Source organism: Cherax quadricarinatus, chromosome 18, assembly GCF_038502225.1.
Source record: "Cherax quadricarinatus isolate ZL_2023a chromosome 18, ASM3850222v1, whole genome shotgun sequence".
NCBI lineage: Eukaryota > Metazoa > Arthropoda > Malacostraca > Decapoda > Parastacidae > Cherax > Cherax quadricarinatus.
The window spans coordinates 3,804,970-3,824,790 of NC_091309.1; the positions used below are offsets into that span (position 1 = coordinate 3,804,970).

At 43.6% G+C, this 19,821-nt stretch overlaps 1 protein-coding gene across 9 annotated transcripts in view; it reads right to left on the reverse strand.

Annotated features, from left to right (window-relative positions):
* Positions 1-5,635, reverse strand: part of AP-1sigma (AP-1 complex subunit sigma-2) — a 58,995-nt gene extending 53,360 nt beyond the window's left edge. For 4 of the 9 annotated variants that reach the window (XR_011392128.1, XR_011392129.1, XM_070086093.1 and 1 more), the window contains exon 1: positions 5,485-5,634. The gene's annotated coding sequence lies outside the window, so the exon portion shown is untranslated. Of the gene's footprint in view, positions 1-5,432; positions 5,453-5,484 lie in introns of those variants that run through there. The other 5 variants (XM_070086088.1, XM_070086091.1, XM_070086094.1 and 2 more) reach the window with 3 other exon arrangements.
* Between the last annotated feature and the right edge of the window lie 14,186 nt (positions 5,636-19,821).

Genomic DNA, 19,821 nt, shown 5'->3' on the forward strand with positions numbered 1-19,821 from the left:
TTGGTAGCAGAGCAGGAGATGCACAAATTAACATTAAGATTGACAACACTCTAATTACCAGACATAATGAGGGCAAATTCCTAGGCCTATACCTTGACAACAACCTGAATTTCAGCACCCATATCCAACATATAACCAAAAAAGTATCCAAAACGGTTGGGATCCTCTCCAAGATACGATACTACGTGCCGCAAAATGCCCTTCTCACACTATACCACTCATTTATCCATACCTCATCTATGCTATGCTATTTGTGCTTGGGGATCAACTGCAGCAACACACCTAAAGCCAATAATAACCCAACAAAAAGCTGCAGTAAGAATAATCACTAAATCCCATCCCTGGCAACACACCCCCCCACTCTTCATAGATCTAAACTTACTCCCTGTTCAGTACATCCACACTTACTACTGTGCAATCTACATCTACAGGGCCTTAAACTCTAATATCAACCTTGACCTAAAACGCTTTCTTGATAGTTGTGACAGAACCCACAGGCATAACACCAGACAAAAACATCTCTACGACATTCCCCGTGTCCGACTAAAGCTTTACAAAAATTCAATGTATGTCAAAGGCCCTAAAATCTGGAACACCCTACCTGAGAACTCTAGAACTGCAGACACATTCATCACCTTCAAAACTACCATTAGAAAACATCTTATCTCCCTGATGCACCCCGTCAACTAACTACACGAATACCACCTGGTGGTTCACACTTACACTCACTCACCCATTTGACCATAAACAGAAATATTAATCTCAATCTTAAAATAATGAATCCTGTGATACTTCAATACTGAAACTATGTACTGTGCCAAAACAAAAGCATTCACATTGTTAAACTCACAAACTAGTACATATTTAGTCACTTAGCCATAATACCAACTTACCTCATAATTTGTAATATTTTAAAATTAAGAATTAAACTAAGTCTGCCCGAAATGCCTAGTCATGCTAGGTGTTCTAGTGGTACACTCTGTAATCATTATTTTACTACATGTAAACCACACAATAACCAAATTCTGTAAACTCAGCATTGTAATCCTTATAGAGAATGAACTTTGAATTTGAATTTGAATTGAATTGATACACTCTGCATCCCCTCAAGGAAGGTTCCTTGATGTTGGTGAGGGGCTCTTGATTTAGGGAATTGGATCTGTGCTCCAGTTCCCCGAATTAAGCCTGAATGCCTTCCACATCCCCCCCAGGCGCTGTATAATCCTCCGGGTTTAGCGCTTCCCCCTTGACTATAATAATAATAATGCCTTGCCTCAAGAGAATTTCTCCTATCTGTTGCTATCTTCCAACATTGCATAGCTCCTGATGACACACGAGAGTGCAAAAGATCTAAAGACTTCCATCCCAGTGTGGTTTGTTCTACATTGTTAAGATCACCTGTTTGAGATTGTATTATACTGTATTGTATTGTATGGCCTGTGGCCTGGTGGCTAAAGTTCTCACTTCACACGGCGAGGGTCTGGGTTCAATTCCTGGTGAAGGGGTGGAAACATTTTGCTCCTTCTTCAAGTGAATGTGACCTGACCTGACTGGGTTGGATCATTGGCTTAAGCCAATAAGAGACTTGGACCTGCCTCACATGGGCAAGTAGGCATGCTGCAATGTTCCTTCTTACTTATGTTTTTATAACAAGGGGCTTTCTATAATGCAGTACATCACTATGTCAGCTATGGCCTGTATACATCGTACATATCCTTATAGAAATAAAGATATTATTATTATCTCTATTAGGACTAAAAGGCCACTCTTTGTGAAACATTTGTAGTAATTAAGTTTATTTAGGTACAAGCACACAAACACAGTTACACAAATTATCATACACAGTAAGATGTGTAAATCACCCAGGATAACCCCCAAAAAAGCCTGTGGCTCATTCCCATTACGGTCCTTTATTAAATGTCTTGAACTGTACATAAATGTCTTTTTCCCACATCATGTTGCAAAGCTGTATGACCCTTGTGGGTTTAGCACTCATATAATGATAATACACATCTTGCCGGTATAACCACACCGTATAGTTTCAATACACATTACACGGGGATACGCCCTTTACCACTACGTCTGACAGTTAATATACCCTCTATTACACCTCCTGTGTCCTCACTACCTAGTACATACCTGCTACACCTCCTGTGTCCTCACTACCTAGTACATACCTGCTACACCTCCTATGTCCTCACTACCTAGTACATACCTGCTACACCTCCTATTTCCTCACTACCTAGTACATACCTGCTACACCTCCTGTGTCCTCACTACCTAGTACATACCTGCTACACCTCCTGTGTCCTCACTACCTAGTACATACCTGCTACACCTCCTGTGTCCTCACTACCTAGTACATACCTGCTACACCTCCTATGTCCTCACTACCTAGTACATACCTGCTACACCTCCTGTGTCCTCACTACCTAGTACATACCTGCTACACCTCCTGTGTCCTCACTACCTAGTACATACCTGCTACACCTCCTATGTCCTCACTACCTAGTACATACCTGCTACACCTCCTGTGTCCTCACTACCTAGTATATACCTGCTACACCTCCTGTGTCCTCACTACCTAGTACATACCTGCTACACCTCCTGTGTCCTCACTACCTAGTACATACCTGCTACACCTCCTGTGTCCTCACTACCTAGTACATACCTGCTACACCTGTGTCCTCACTACCTAGTACATACCTGCTACACCTCCTGTGTCCTCACTACCTAGTACATACCTGCTACACCTCCTGTGTCCTCACTACCTAGTACATACCTGCTACACCTCCTATGTCCTCACTACCTAGTACATACCTGCTACACCTCCTGTGTCCTCACTACCTAGTACATACCTGCTACACCTCCTGTGTCCTCACTACCTAGTACATACCTGCTACACCTGTGTCCTCACTACCTAGTATATACCTGCTACACCTCCTGTGTCCTCACTACCTAGTATATACCTGCTACACCTCCTGTGTCCTCAATACCTAGCATATACCTGCTACACCTGTGTACTCACTACCTAGTATATACCTGCTACACCACCTGTGTCCTCACTACCTAGTATATACCTGCTACACCACCTGTGTCCTCACTACCTAGTATATACCTGCTACACCTCCTGTGTCCTCACTACCTAGTATATACCTGCTACACCACCTGTGTCCTCACTACCTAGTATATACCTGCTACACCTGTGTCCTCACTACCTAGTATATACCTGCTACACCTCCTGTGTCCTCACTACCTAGTATATACCTGCTACACCTGTGTTCCCACTACCTAGTATATACCTGCTACACCTCCTGTGTCCTCACTACCTAGTATATACCTGCTACACCTGTGTTCCCACTACCTAGTATATACCTGCTACACCTCCTGTGTCCTCACTACCTAGTATATACCTGCTACACCTCCTGTGTCCTCACTACCTAGTATATACCTGCTACACCTGTGTCCTCACTACCTAGTATATACCTGCTACACCTGTGTCCTCACTACCTAGTATATACCTGCTGCACCTCCTGTGTCCTCACTACCTAGTATATACCTGCTACACCTGTGTTCCCACTACCTAGTATATACCTGCTACACCTCCTGTGTCCTCACTACCTAGTATATACCTGCTACACCTGTGTTCCCACTACCTAGTATATACCTGCTACACCTCCTGTGTCCTCACTACCTAGTATATACCTGCTACACCTCCTGTGTCCTCACTACCTAGTATATACCTGCTACACCTGTGTCCTCACTACCTAGTATATACCTGCTACACCTGTGTTCCCACTACATAGTATATACCTGCTACACCTCCTGTGTCCTCACTACCTAGTATATACCTGCTACACCTGTGTTCCCACTACCTAGTATATACCTGCTACACCTCCTGTGTCCTCACTACCTAGTATATACCTGCTACACCTGTGTTCCCACTACCTAGTATATACCAGCTACACCTCCTACCTACCTAGTATATACCTGCTACACTGTGTCTCACTGTATATACCTGCTACACTCCTGTGTCCTCACTACCTAGTATATACCTGCTACACCTCCTGTGTCCTCACTACCTAGTATATACCTGCTACACCTCCTGTGTCCTCACTACCTAGTATATACCTGCTACACCTCCTGTGTCCTCACTACCTAGTATATACCTGCTACACCTCCTGTGTCCTCACTACCTAGTATATACCTGCTACACCTCCTGTGTCCTCACTACCTAGTATATACCTGCTACACCTCCTGTGTCCTCACTACCTAGTATATACCTGCTACACCTCCTGTGTCCTCACTACCTAGTATATACCTGCTACACCTCCTGTGTCCTCACTACCTAGTATATACCTGCTACACCTCCTGTGTCCTCACTACCTAGTATATACCTGCTACACCTCCTGTGTCCTCACTACCTAGTATATACCTGCTACACCTCCTGTGTCCTCACTACCTAGTACATACCTGCTACACCTCCTGTGTCCTCACTACCTAGTATATACCTGCTACACCTCCTGTGTCCTCACTACCTAATATATACCTGCTACACCTGTGTCCTCACTACCTAGTATATACCTGCTACACCTGTCCTCACTACCTAGTACATACCTGCTACACCTGTGTCCTCACTACCTAGTATATACCTGCTACACCTGTGTCCTCACTACCTAGTATATACCTGCTACACCTCCTGTGTCCTCACTACCTAGTATATACCTGCTACACCTGTGTTCCCACTACATAGTATATACCTGCTACACCTCCTGTGTCCTCACTACCTAGTATATACCTGCTACACCTGTGTTCCCACTACCTAGTATATACCTGCTACACCTCCTGTGTCCTCACTACCTAGTATATACCTGCTACACCTGTGTTCCCACTACCTAGTATATACCTACTACACCTCCTGTGTCCTCACTACCTAGTATATACCTGCTACACCTGTGTTCCCACTACCTAGTATATACCAGCTACACCTCCTATGTCCTCACTACCTAGTATATACCTGCTACACCTCCTGTGTCCTCACTACCTAGTATATACCTGCTACACCTGTGTCCTCACTACCTAGTATATACCTGCTACACCTCCTGTGTCCTCACTACCTAGTATATACCTGCTACACCTCCTGTGTCCTCACTACCTAGTATATACCTGCTACACCTCCTGTGTCCTCACTACCTAGTATATACCTGCTACACCTCCTGTGTCCTCACTACCTAATATATACCTGCTACACCTCCCGTGTCCTCACTACCTAATATATACCTGCTACACCTCCTGTGTCCTCACTACCTAATATATACCTGCTACACCTCCTGTGTCCTCACTACCTAGTATATACCTGCTACACCTCCTGTGTCATCACTACCTAGTATATACCTGCTACACCTCCTGTGTCCTCACTACCTAGTATATACCTGCTACAGCTGCTCACAGTTAACTCTAGCAGCTAACAAATGTGATAATTACCAGACCGTCGACACCACCAGCGACACCTTCCTAGTGTTTGTGAAACCAGGATTACCACACTGCCGTGTTCTTGTAACACCAGGATTACCACACTGCCGTGTTCTTGTAACACCAGGATTACCACACTGCCGTGTTCTTGTAACACCAGGATTACCACACTGCCGTGTTCTTGTAACACCAGGATTACCACACTGCCGTGTTCTTGTAACACCAGGATTACCACACTGCCGTGTTCTTGTAACACCAGGATTATCACACTGCCGTGTTCTTGTAACACCAGGATTACCACACTGCCGTGTTCTTGTAACATCAGGATTACCACACTGCCGTGCTCTTGTAACACCAGGATTACCACACTGCCGTGTTCTTGTAACACCATGATTACCACACTGCCGTGTTCTTGTAACACCAGGATTACCACACTGCCGTGTTCTTGTAACACCAGGATTGCCACACTGCCGTGTTCTTGTAACACCAGGATTACCACACTGCCGTGTTCTTGTAACACCAGGATTACCACACTGCCGTGTTCTTGTAACACGAGTATTACCACACTGCCGTCTTCTTGTAACACCAGGATTACCACACTGCCGTGTTCTTGTAACACCAGGATTACCACACTGCCGTGTTCTTGTAACACCAGGATTACCACACTGTCGTGTTCTTGTAACACCAGGATTACCACACTGTCGTGTTCTTGTAACACCAGGATTACCACACTGCCGTGTTCTTGTAACACCAGGATTACCACACTGCAGTGTTCTTGTAACACCAGGATTACCACACTGTCGTGTTCTTGTAACACCAGGATTACCACACTGTCGTGTTCTTGTAACACCAGGATTACCACACTGCCGTGTTCTTGTAACACCAGGATTACCACACTGCCATCTTCTTGTAACACCAGGATTACCACGCTGCCGTCTTCTTGTAACACCAGGATTACCACACTGCCGTGTTCTTTTAACACCAGGATTACCACACTGCCGTCTTCTTGTAACACCAGGATTACCACACTGCCGTCTTCTTGTAACACCAGGATTACCACACTGCCGTCTTCTTGTTAGTTAGTTAGTTTAATATGTTTATTATGCACCCCATACCCATCCTGTGGGCGGTAGTCAAAAGATTACAGAGGTACAATATTGGTCCAGGGACTGGACTCCAAAGTTTTGATAGCTGAGCAAGTTACGGAGGTAATGAACTCACAATTTACAAAGGTAATGAACTCACAATTTACAAAGGTAATGAACTCCAGGTAGGTCTAGTCACAATCATGACAAGTTACAAAGGTATTTACAGATTACAGGGGTACGTAATGGGTCCAGGAACTGGGGACCCAAAGTTTTGATAGCTGAACTAGGTACAAAGGTAATGAGCTCACAAGTTACAAAGGTAATGAATTCTGTAAGAATGGTTACTTACGTTTATACATGGCTACAATCATGAACAAATTATAGTGTAATGAGCAATTCACACTTCCACACCCGGTCACAACTGTAATGAGTTATTGGTGCAAATATTGATTGTTGAGTCACATACACACACACACACACACACACACACACACACTGGAAAACCTCATGCATCAACATGTTAGAGACACTACCAGAGAGAGAGAGAGGAGAGAATGAACCAGCAAGACTGGACCTTGTATTCACCTTGAGTAGTTCTGACATCGAGGATATCATGTATGAAAGGCCCCTGGGAGCTAGTGATCATGTGGTTCTGTGCTTCGACTACATAGTTGAGCTCCAGTGGAGAGAGCAGCAGGAATAGGGTGGGAAAAACCAAACTACAAAAGGGGAACTACTCAGGCTTGAGGAACTTCTTTCAAGACATTCAGTGGGAGAGGGAACTGACAGGAAAACCAGTACAAGAAATGATGGACTATGTGGCAACAAAATGCAAGGAGGCAGAGGAGAGATTTGTTCCCAAGGGAAACAGAAATAATGGGAAGAACAGAACGAGTCCTTGGTTCACCCAAAGGTGTAGGGAGGCAAAAACTAGGTGTACTAGAGAATGGAAAAGGTACAGAAGACAGAGAACTCAGGAAAATAAAGAGATTAGCCGAAGAGCCAGAAACGAATATGCACAGATAAGAAGGGAGGCTCAGCGGCAATACGAAAATGACATAGCATCGAAAGTCAAGACTGACCCGAAGCTGTTGTACAGCCACATCAGGAGGAAAACAACAGTCAAGGACCAGGCAATCAGACTGAGGAAGGGTGATGGGGAATTCACAAGAAACGACCGGGAGGTATGTCAGGAGCTCAACACAAGATTTAAAGAACTATTTACAGTGGAAACCAGTAGGACTCCAGGAAATCAGAGCAGGGGGGTGCACCAGCAAGTGCTGGATGAGGTACATATAACCAAGGAGGAGGTGAAGAAGCTGCTATGCGAACTTGATACCTCAAAGGCGGTGGGACCAGACAACATCTCTCCGTGGGTCCTTAAAGAGGGAGCAGAGACATTGTGTGTACCATTAACAAAGATCTTCAACACATCATTTGAAACTGGGCAACTCCCCGAGGTATGGAAGATGGCAAATGTAGTCCCAATTTTTAAAAAGGGAGACAGACATGAGGCACTAAACTACAGACCTGTATCACTAACGTGTATAGTATGCAAGGTCATGGAGAAGATCATCAGGAGGAGAGTGGTGGAGCACCTGGAAAGAAACAAGTGTATAATTGACAACCAGCATGGTTTCAGGGAGGGAAAATCCTGTGTCACAAACCTATTAGAGTTTTATGACAAGGTGACAAAAGTAAGACAAGAGAGAGAGGGGTGGATCGACTGCATTTTTTTGGACTGCAAGAAGGCCTTCGACACAGTTCCTCACAAGAGGTTACTGCAAAAGCTAGAGGATCAGGCACACATAACAGGAAAGGCACTGCAATGGATAAGAGAATACCTTACAGGGAGGCAACAACGAGTCATGGTACGTGACGAGGTGTCAAAGTGGGCGCCTGTGACAAGCGGGGTTCCACAGGGGTCAGTCCTAGGACCTGTGCTGTTCTTGGTATATGTGAATGACATAACGGAAGGGATAGACTCGGAAGTGTCCTTGTTTGCGGACGATGTGAAGTTAATGAGAAGAATCAAATCGGATGAGGATCAGGCAGGACTACAAAGAGACCTGGACAGGCTACAAGCCTGGTCCAGCAACTGGCTCCTTGAGTTTAACCCTGCCAAATGCAAAGTCATGAAGATTGGGGAAGGGCAAAGAAGACCGCAGACACAATATAGTTTGGATGGCCAAAGTCTGCAAACCTCACTCAAGGAAAAAGATCTGGGGGTGAGTATAACACCGAGCATATCTCCTGAGGCGCACATCAATCAGATAACTGCTGCAGCATACGGGCGCCTGGCAAACCTACGGATAGCGTTCCGATACCTCAGTAAGGATTCGTTCAAGACTCTGTATACCATTTACGTCAGGCCCATACTGGAGTATGCAGCACCAGTTTGGAATCCACACCTAGTCAAGCACGTCAAGAAATTAGAGAAAGTGCAAAGGTTTGCAACAAGACTAGTGCCAGAGCTACGGGGATTGTCCTACGAAGAAAGGTTGAGGGAAATCGGCCTGACGACACTGGAGGCCAGGAGGGTCAGGGGAGACATGATAACGACATATAAAATACTGCACGGAATGGACGAGGTGGACAAAGACGGGAAGTTCCAGAGAAGGGACACAGACACAAGAGGTCACAATTGGAAGTTGAAGACTCAGATGAATCAAAGGGATGTTAGGAAGTATTTCTTCAGTCATAGAGTAGTCAAGCTGTGGAATAGCCTAGAAAGTGAAGTAGTGGAGGCGGGAACCATACATAGTTTTAAGGCGAGGTATGATAAAGCTCATGGAGCAGGGAGAGAGAGGACCTAGTAGCAATCAGTGAAGAGGCGGGGGCCAGGAGCTATGACTCGACCCCTGCAACCAAAAATAGGTGAGTACAAATAGGTGAGTACACACACACACACACACACACACTGACAAGGTGACAGAAGTAAGACAAGAGAGAGAGAGGGGTGGATCAACTGCATTTTTTTGAACTGCAAGAAGGCCTTCGACACAGTTCCTCACAAGAGGTTACTGCAAAAGCTAGAGGATCAGGCACACATAACAGGAAAGGCACTGCAATGGATCAGAGAATACCTGACAGGGAGGCAACAACGAGTCATGGTAGTGCCGAGGTGTCAGAGTGGGCGCTTGTGACAAGTGGGGTTCCACAGGGGTCAGTCCTAGGACCTGTGCTGTTCTTGGTATATGTGAACGACATAACGGAAGGGATAGACTCAGAAGTGTCCTTGTTTGCAGATGATGTGAAGTTAATGAGAAGAATCAAATCGGATGAGGATCAGGCAGGACTACAAAGAGACCTGGACAGGCTACAAGCCTGGTCCAGCAACTGGCTCCTTGAGTTTAGCCCTGCCAAATGCAAAGTCATGAAGATTGGGGAAGGGCAAAGAAGACCGCAGACGCAATATAGTTTAGATGGCCAAAGTCTGCAAACCTCACTCAAGGAAAAAGATCTGGGGGTGAGTATAACACCGAGCATATCTCCTGAGGCGCACATCAATCAGATAACTGCTGCAGCATACTGGCGCCTGGCAAACCTACGGATAGCGTTCCGATACCTCAGGATTCGTTCAAGACTGTATACCATTTACGTCAGGCCCATACTGAGTATGCAGCACCAGTTTGGAATCCACACCTAGTCAAGCACGTCAAGAAATTAGAGAAAGTGCAAAGGTTTGCAACAAGGCTAGTCCCAGAGCTACGGGGATTGTCCTACGAAGAAAGGTTGAGGGAAATCGGCCTGACGACACTGGAGGACAGGAGGGTCAGGGGAGACATGATAACGACATATAAAATACTGTGCGGAATAGACAAGGTGGACAAAGACAGGATGTTCCAGAGAAGGGACACAGACACAAGAGGTCACAATTGGAAGTTGAAGACTCAGATGAATCAAAGGGATGTTAGGAAGTATTTCTTCAATCATAGAGTAGTCAGACCGTGGAATAGCCTAGAAAGTGACGTAGCCCAGTTAGGCCTGAGTGGTTGAGGGAAGAGGACGTGTGTGTTGAGTGAAGTCCTAGGCCTTCTATATCAGAACTGCTTATCTCACCCAACTGATAACTCATCATGCAACAAATATCGTTGGAGCGCAGCTCAATTGCTGCTGGAACTCTTATGTGTGAACTGTGACTAGTGATATACCTAGTGAAACACAAACATGTTGATTTGAAGTGGCTGTAGGAGGCTACACCTTCACTCCACCTCGCCTGTCTCCCCTCCTTCCTCGATTTGGAACTCAGCCATTCGCCTCTATTTACTTATGGTCTAGAGGCGGTTTTTGCCAGACCACATAAATGCTCGAGTGCCCGTGTCAGTCCTCTGTGCCGCACTCCACTCATCTTACGAATATGTCTCCAGTGTGCCTACCTGCCTGCTACAAGCAAATATCCAAGTGGTTGACAAGGGCTTAGCAAGCACATTCAAGCAAGCTTGAAAGCAGCATTCCAAGCTAGCCAGGACAAGCTAAGGCAGCCTACAGTTACAGCTCCTGACCCCCAGCATGTCTACGTATGCGTTCTACAGTGCTGCTGGCATACCAGTGTTTCCTGTAGTGGCTTAGTTAAGAACAACTTAACGAGCATTGCAGTACTGACTTTTTAAGTGGGACATGCCAGAGGTTCACCTATAAACATAGTAAGTTTGTGCTAGAAGTGTTAAGTGCTGCAGATTTGTTGTAACTATTTGCACGAGTGGATTTCACTGACTTAGGACATTGTGCTACCATCAGTACCTACGTAGGCTTAAAATGAGTGAGGAATGTCTGGCCTGCTGGGTGACCTTGAAAATGGCACTATAAGACCTGCATGCCACTTACACCCATACTGTGTGTGTCTAGTGAGGTGAATGTCCCTTCCTCGACTTTCCTATTCACCGGTATCCCTTAACTCGTCGCCATTATCTACATATGGGATAAGGGCGAGTTTAGCTGATCCAGGCTAAACAGTGCTCCAAGCCAGCCTTTGTGAATGTTCTACAGTGTTCCGGCCGTACCTTCGGTGTTGTGAGAACTAGTTCTTATGTAGTGAAAATTTGTCTGTCATTCCAAGACACGTGTGCTAGATGTGTTAAGTGCTGCGGGTTTGGAGTAATTAACAAGTAGTACAGTGTTGGTAACTCTCGAGACGACTGTGGGCCCACTGAATGACCTTGAAAATCGCACTGCGACCCGCAGGCCACTACAAGGAACAGATTGATCCAGTGAAGTGGATGAGGTCTCCCCGGTAGAAATAGCACCAACCCACTGGTCAGGTGACAACTCATCCTCTACCTGAACAGGGTAAGGATAGTGAACAAGGTCAACAAGATTGGTATTTGCTCTGAGACGAACACTGTGACCAGAAGTGTTAGCTAGGAAGAAATGGATCTTACTATCTCTTACAACATGTAAGGATGGTTCAACAAATAGACCTTTTACTTTGCAAGAATCACTGTCAACTAGGACGTTATCACCATCTGGAACACTAGGAACAACAACAGACACTCTAGTGAGGGCACTAGCTGCGACAGAAACGTCTTTCTGCAGACGGCATGTGACATCAACAAGAGATGGCATTACTAGTTGCAAGTAATCGTTTTCCGACAAGGTGTCCCCTGTGGAGAAACTACTACTTGAACTAGCAGACATTGCAGGGATAGGCTCAGCACTCAAGGTAGTCAGAGCGTCCTCGGACACTTGAGGTAACTGGACACTATCTTGCAAGTCTGAAGTTGCAGGAACACAGACAGGAGTGACAGGATCATCAGTGCCTGACCGCTTGGGTACGCTACTGGAAAATGCACTGGCCTGTAAGGACTTAATTCGAATGTCGTACTCTGCGGCAGTATGACAGATCTCGGATCCAAGCTGGTAACCCCAAAATGGTACGATCAAGTCATCAATTTGGGCATGCCATCGATAAGGGTCGAGCACAATGCGTAAGTCTCGCATGGAAGCAAATCCCAGTAGAAGGTCACCAGGGAAAGTAATCTGGTCGACAACAAGGAAGGAAGCAGTGAAGTCTCTACCTTGGATAGAAAAAGTTAGGGAAGTCCGACCGCGGACACGCAGGTGAGAACCAGCTACTCCACTAAGGGAGGACACATGAGTCGGTTCTACGAGAAGGACATGTCGTAACTGCTTATCCCTAAACAAACTAGACCTGATAATATTGACTTGCGCACCAGAGTCCATGAACAAATGAACGGGCGCATTATGAACAGATGCTTGCACTATAGGGCCTATGGTTGCATTGGAAGTTATGTGCAAACAAAAAGGTGGATTTTCATTAGCAAAGATTTGTTCCACTTCATCCCCAAAATCATCTATGTCAGAGACATGTGAAGCAACATCATCAGCAGGATTGTCATTCTCGAGACTGCTTAAGGCTTCAAAGGAATTGTGAACGGGGATGGTGTACTCATTATCACCTACTGTCACCATGGGACGGTTTGACTGGGGCGCTCGAATTCCCCCGAATTGGAAGAATGAGCCTGGTTCTGGTTATTTTGAGAACCATGATGTCTATTTCCTCTACGGGTTCTGCGGTTGGAACGGCCACGGAAGATAAGATAAGATAAGATAGGATTTCGTTCGGATTTTTAACCCCGTAGGGTTAGCCACCCAGGATAACCCAAGAAAGTCAGTGCGTCATCGAGGACTGTCTAACTTATTTCCATTGGGGTCCTTAATCTTGTCCCCCAGGATGCGACCCACACCAGTCGACTAACACCCAGGTACCTATTTGCTGCTAGGTGAACAGGACAACAGGTGTAAGGAAACGTGTCGAAATGTTTCCACCCGCCGGGAATCGAACCCGGGTCCTCCGTTTGTGAAGCGGAAGCTTTAGCCACCAGGCCACCGGGTCACCGGAAAGACCTAGAGTACTGAAGGTTGTAGAGAGCATTGCTCTCAGATGTGTCATGTCCATGTATTCTATGATAAGTACAGTAGGGAAGATCTGACTGGTACTCATCATCAGCACGACGCCTCTTAGGGTGACTATCAGGACAATTAATTGCAATATGGCCACGGAAACCACAATTGTAACAAGTCCGCTGACTATGGTTACTGAATGTACTATGAATACTACGAGGTTTATAATGACTCTGTACACTGGTCCTTGGTGATCGCTGAGATGGTTGACGACCACGATTTGTCGCTGTGGCGCAAACAAGAGGTGGTGCAGACTGAGGCATAGGTGTGAAATTACTTTTGATACATGGGAAAGTACCCTGGGGGCACAAGGAACGTACATGATTTAGGGCTGTAAGGGGTTCCATCGTCACAGTTGGGGGATTAGCCTCATAAGCACACACGGAAGCAGGCGGCATTAGTTCTTTGATTGCTCCAAAAGCTGCTATTTTAGCAAACGATGCTGTGGATGGTTTATCCTCGTCAGGGACAAAAGCTGAGGACTGGACAGCATTGATAAATGATGATAAAAGTTTGTCAGATCTAACAGCAAATGCACTCAACGATTCATTAGTCATGGGTGTAGCATTCACAAGTTCCCTAAGAACGACATATGGATTAGCTGTTTTTACTGGTACAAGGAAAGAACGAATCAGTTCCTCATATTGTGACCACTTAGTAAGATTCCTGAAGTCTCGCATATCAAGGAGATCAACAACGTGAACAGCAGCAGGGGATCGATGAAGAGCTTCTTTCGCAAGTCTGATAAGACTTTCCTCTGAAGGAGGACCTTCAACTAGAGCATTAACACGAGAACGAATGGCAGTAAACCATGCTTCAAGACTATGTACATGGCCATTGAATAAAGGTAACGCATCAAGGGAATCACGAGTAAAACTATAGTATCTCAGTGTCTGGGTCGGTCTGTCAGTCGCTAAGGAACTATGAGGACTGATGACAGCAGCAGCAGTAGCCTGAGAGGTCTTAGTGTCGACATTCACTAAAGTATCACTTGACGGTATGTGAGACATAATGGCAAAGAAGTTGCACGAGAACAAATAAGGCAAAAATAATGAACAATAAAAAATGATATAAAATGCTAAAATTGAAATAAAAGAGATGCAACTAATTCTGCAGAAGTAATAAAAAAATGTCTAAGATACACTGCAAGAGGAAGGACAACTCAGTTTAAAGGACTATTAGCCAAGATAAAAAATATTACTGGAGACTGAATTAAATGCAAAATGAGCTGTCTGTACTCTTGCTAATAAAGAAATCAACTAATAAAATTGTAATTCAATGTAAAAAGTATAAAATAAAATCACCAAATTGTATGCAAAGAGAGATAACTGGGAAGTTTAAATATTTTCTAAGAATGCATAAACAAAATTAAAATATAATACAAAGACAACATGAGGAAAAATAATAAAATGAAAAACAAGACTCAAACAATAATGAACTGAGAATAATAATGTATAAAAATAACAATAAAAGAAAATAATTCACCGCAGAACAAGTGTAATAAAATAATTCACTGCAGAACAAGTGCAACAAAATAATTCACTGCAGAACAAGTGCAACAAAATAATTCACTGCAGAACAAGTGCAACAAAATAATTCACTGCAGAACAAGTGTAATAAAATAATTCACTGCAGAACAAGTGCAACAAAATAATTCACTGCAGAACAAGTGCAACAAAATAATTCACTGCAGAACAAGTGTAATAAAATAATTCACTGCAGAACAAGTGCAACAAAATAATTCACTGCAGAACAAGTGCAACAAAATAATTCACTGCAGAACAAGTGCAACAAAATAATTCACTGCAGAACAAGTGCAACAAAATAATTCACTGCAGAACAAGTGCAACAAAATAATTCACTGCAGAACAAGTGTAATAAAATAATTCACTGCAGAACAAGTGTAATAAAATAATTCACTGCAGAACAAGTGCAACAAAATAATTCACTGCAGAACAAGTGCAACAAAATAATTCACTGCAGAACAAGTGCAACCAAATAATTCACTGCAGAACAAGTGCAACAAAATAATTCACTGCAGAACAAGTGCAAAAAATAATTCACTGCAGAACAAGTGTAATAAAATAATTCACTGCAGAACAAGTGCAACCAAATAATTCACTGCAGAACAAGTGTAATAAAATAATTCACTGCAGAACAAGTGTAACAAAATAATTCACTGCAGAACAAGTGCAACAAAATAATTCACTGCAGAACAAGTGCAACCAAATAATTCACTGCAGAACAAGTGCAACAAAATAATTCACTGCAGAACAAGTGCAACAAAATAATTCACTGCAGAACAAGTGCAACAAAATAATTCATTGCAGAACAAGTGCAACAAAATAATTCACTGCAGAACAAGTGTAATAAAATAATTCACTGCAGAACAAGTGCAACAAAATAATTCACTGCAGAACAAGTGCAACAAAATAATTCACTGCAGAACAAGTGCAACCAAATAATTCACTGCAGAACAAGTGCAACAAAATAATTCACTGCAGAACAAGTGTAATAAAATAATTCACTGCAGAACAAGTGTAATAAAATAATTCACTGCAGAACAAGTGCAACAAAATAATTCACTGCAGAACAAGTGTAATAAAATAATTCACTGCAGAACAAGTGTAATAAAATAATTCACTGCAGAACAAGTGCAACCAAATAATTCACTGCAGAACAAGTGTAATAAAATAATTCACTGCAGAACAAGTGCAACAAAATAATTCACTGCAGAACAAGTGTAATAAAATAATTCACTGCAGAACAAGTGCAACAAAATAATTCACTGCAGAACAAGTGCAACAAAATAATTCACTGCAGAACAAGTGCAACAAAATAATTCACTGCAGAACAAGTGCAACAAAATAATTCACTGCAGAACAAGTGCAACAAAATAATTCACTGCAGAACAAGTGCAACCAAATAATTCACTGCAGAACAAGTGCAACAAAATAATTCACTGCAGAACAAGTGCCACAAAATAATTCACTGCAGAACAAGTGCAACAAAATAATTCACTGCAGAACAAGTGTAATAAAATAATTCACTGCAGAACAAGTGCAACAAAATAATTCACTGCAGAACAAGTGCAACAAAATAATTCACTGCAGAACAAGTGCAACAAAATAATTCACTGCAGAACAAGTGCAACAAAATAATTCACTGCAGAACAAGTGCAACAAAATAATTCACTGCAGAACAAGTGCAACCAAATAATTCACTGCAGAACAAGTGTAATAAAATAATTCACTGCAGAACAAGTGTAATAAAATAATTCACTGCAGAACAAGTGCAACAAAATAATTCACTGCAGAACAAGTGCAACAAAATAAGACGCAGAAATAATCACTGCAGTAATAAAGTTACACTGGGAAAATGTAGGTTAAATAATAAAATAAAAATATGAAGAAAAACTGATTGAACACTTTAACTCTTAATTGTAAATTAGACAAAACAATTTACTCAGAGTAAAGTAAACACTTTACGTTAAAAAAAAGAAATCACAGTAAGAGTGAATTTGTTCAAGGAAATGTGAAAAATATGAATAAAAATAAAACAAGAAACAAAACTGGAAGTGTAACACTTACAAGTGGCGGGGCACACAACACTTACAAGTGGCGGGGCACACAACACTTACAAGTGGCGGGGCACACAACACTTACAAGTGGCGGGGCACACAACACTTACAAGTGGCGGGGCACACAACACTTACAAGTGGCAGGGCACACAACACTTACAAGTGGCGGGGCACACAACACTTACAAGTGGCAGGGCACACAACACTTACAAGTGGCAGGGCACACAACACTTACAAGTGGCAGGGCACACAACACTTACAAGTGGCAGGGCACACAACACTTACAAGTGGCAGGGCACACACAAAATATTCACTTATTCATTTTTTTAGTATATTCTTACAACAAAATCTTGCTGTGACTGATACGACAAAAATTGCTGGCAAAAATAATGGTACACAAGTCTGCAAAAAAATTAGAGGAATGAGACACTGCTGGCATACGAAAAAAGGTATACAGAAATAAATGGATAATTTGGTATACTGGGGTGGATATCACTGCATGAACTACAATGACAAATACTGGAGAATACAATGCTGAAAGAATACAAGATAAAAAAAAATGAAGTACTTCACACAGAGTGACTGACTGGTACACTACACAATAATACTTACTAAAGACATAGAATAGCATAAAAAAAACAGATAAAAAAAAATATGAGATGAGCGATAACACTGAAAAAATATTGCAAAAAAAATTAATGAGTCAAAGAAACACTGAGTCTACACTGAAAACACAAGGCTTAGAGTACACAAGAAATTCACTGTAAATGTCTCACACACGCAAATGTCTTTAAATGCAAGAAAATGTCTCTAAACAGAAAATTATCACTGAAGTCTGGAGTGGTAGACGGTGATGGTGACGAGTGATGAGGTGAAGCTTGTCCTATGCGGGTGATGACGCCTACACTCACACTGTCGTCGGAAGAAATGCGCTTTCTAGGTGAACTCACATAACTGGCTTTATCGTTGGCACTCAGCTACAATCTCTTGACCAATTATGTGAGCCAAAACAGTACTAGGACCCGGTACAAGGGTGCAAACAGCCACAGGTAGATGACGTGGGTGGCGGGTGGTGGTGGGGGCAGCAGAACAAGCTGGCCCTCTGCGCTCTCACTGCCACGCACTTCTCACCACGCACAAGGTGGCTTAACTAAACCACAATGCCACAGGGATGATGAAGACCACTCTTACCAGCATCCAAGCACAAGCGATATATGAAACAATACTTCAGAGGAACTTGCGTGGCTTACTTCTCTCTCTCAGCTGGGTTAGAAGCTGGGTTGACTGACTGGCTTAACCCACGAGGTGGCCCGGTAGCCTGGTGGCTAAAGCTCTCGCTTCACACACGGAGGGCCCAGGTTCGATTCCCGGCGGGTGGAAACATTTTGACACATTTCCTTACACCTGTTGTCCTGTTCACCTAGCAGCAAATAGGTACCTGGGTGTTAGTCGACTGGTGTGGGTTGCATCCTGGGGGACAAGATTGAGGACCCCAATGGAAATAAGTTAGACAGTCCTCGATGACGCACTGACTTTCTTGGGTTATCCTGGGTGGCTAACCCTCCGGGGTTAAAAATCCGAACGAAATCTTATCTCTTATCTTATCTTATCACGAGAATGGCTGACTGAAAGACGTGTAACGATGCACACAGCATGAAGGAGCAGGTGGATGACAGGAGACAGGCTGGATGGTAGGCTGAGGCAGGCTGACTAGCGTTCACTTCCACAGTCCGGCTTATTAACTGGCTTAATTGCAAAATCCGGGTCAACCCCTCGGAGATTGAAGCAATTAGCACACGAACTAAGCCAGGAAGCTTGAAAAACGGCTGCAACAGGCTTGCAGACTGGAGTACACAGGGTGGTGTGAGTGAGGGTAGCGGGAGGTGGCGGACGGTTCACCTTTGACCTGCCGGCTCCCCACAAACAGTCTTCTAACGTCTTGAAATACCCTTAAATCCACGGCCACACCGGTGCCACCATTTGTCATGTGGGGTTTTCGATACGTGGATAGGGTAAGAATACTCACGTAGGCTGGTAGTACATATAATATATAACGGGAAGTATGGAAAGCGCCAACAGGCGACCTGCCTCTCTCTGCTCTCTATCTCTGACTGACCCATGAGTGCCTACGGGTGAGGGATGTTTGAAATCCTGCTATGGTCAGCAGCAATATGAATACAGTCAATGATTCACACAGACGGTTGGTAGTGAGTCATCTACTGGTACACTGGTTACTGGTAACTGGTTACTAGGAACTGGTACTACTACTGAGATCACTACACAACATCAGTCACTACACAACAACCATCACTGCACAACAACCATCACTACACAACATCCATCACTACACAACATTCATCACTATACAAAATCCATCACTACACCACCATCACTGCACAACATTCATCACTACACAACCATCACTACACATTCATCATTACACAACATCCATCACTACTCAACATCCATCACTACACAACATTCATCACTACACAACATCCATCACTACACAACATCCATCACTGCACAACCATCACTGCACAACATTCATCACTACACAACCATCACTACACATTCATCACTACACAACATGTGCAAGAATGGTATATAATGCCGACAAGATGAAATTAAGACACATGTGCAACATGTGGATATCTTTATTGTAGACGTTTCGCCATCCAGTGGCTTTGTCAATACAAATTCTAGGACATAACTTGAAGACAGTATATAGTCCTACTGTCTTCAAGTTATGTCCTA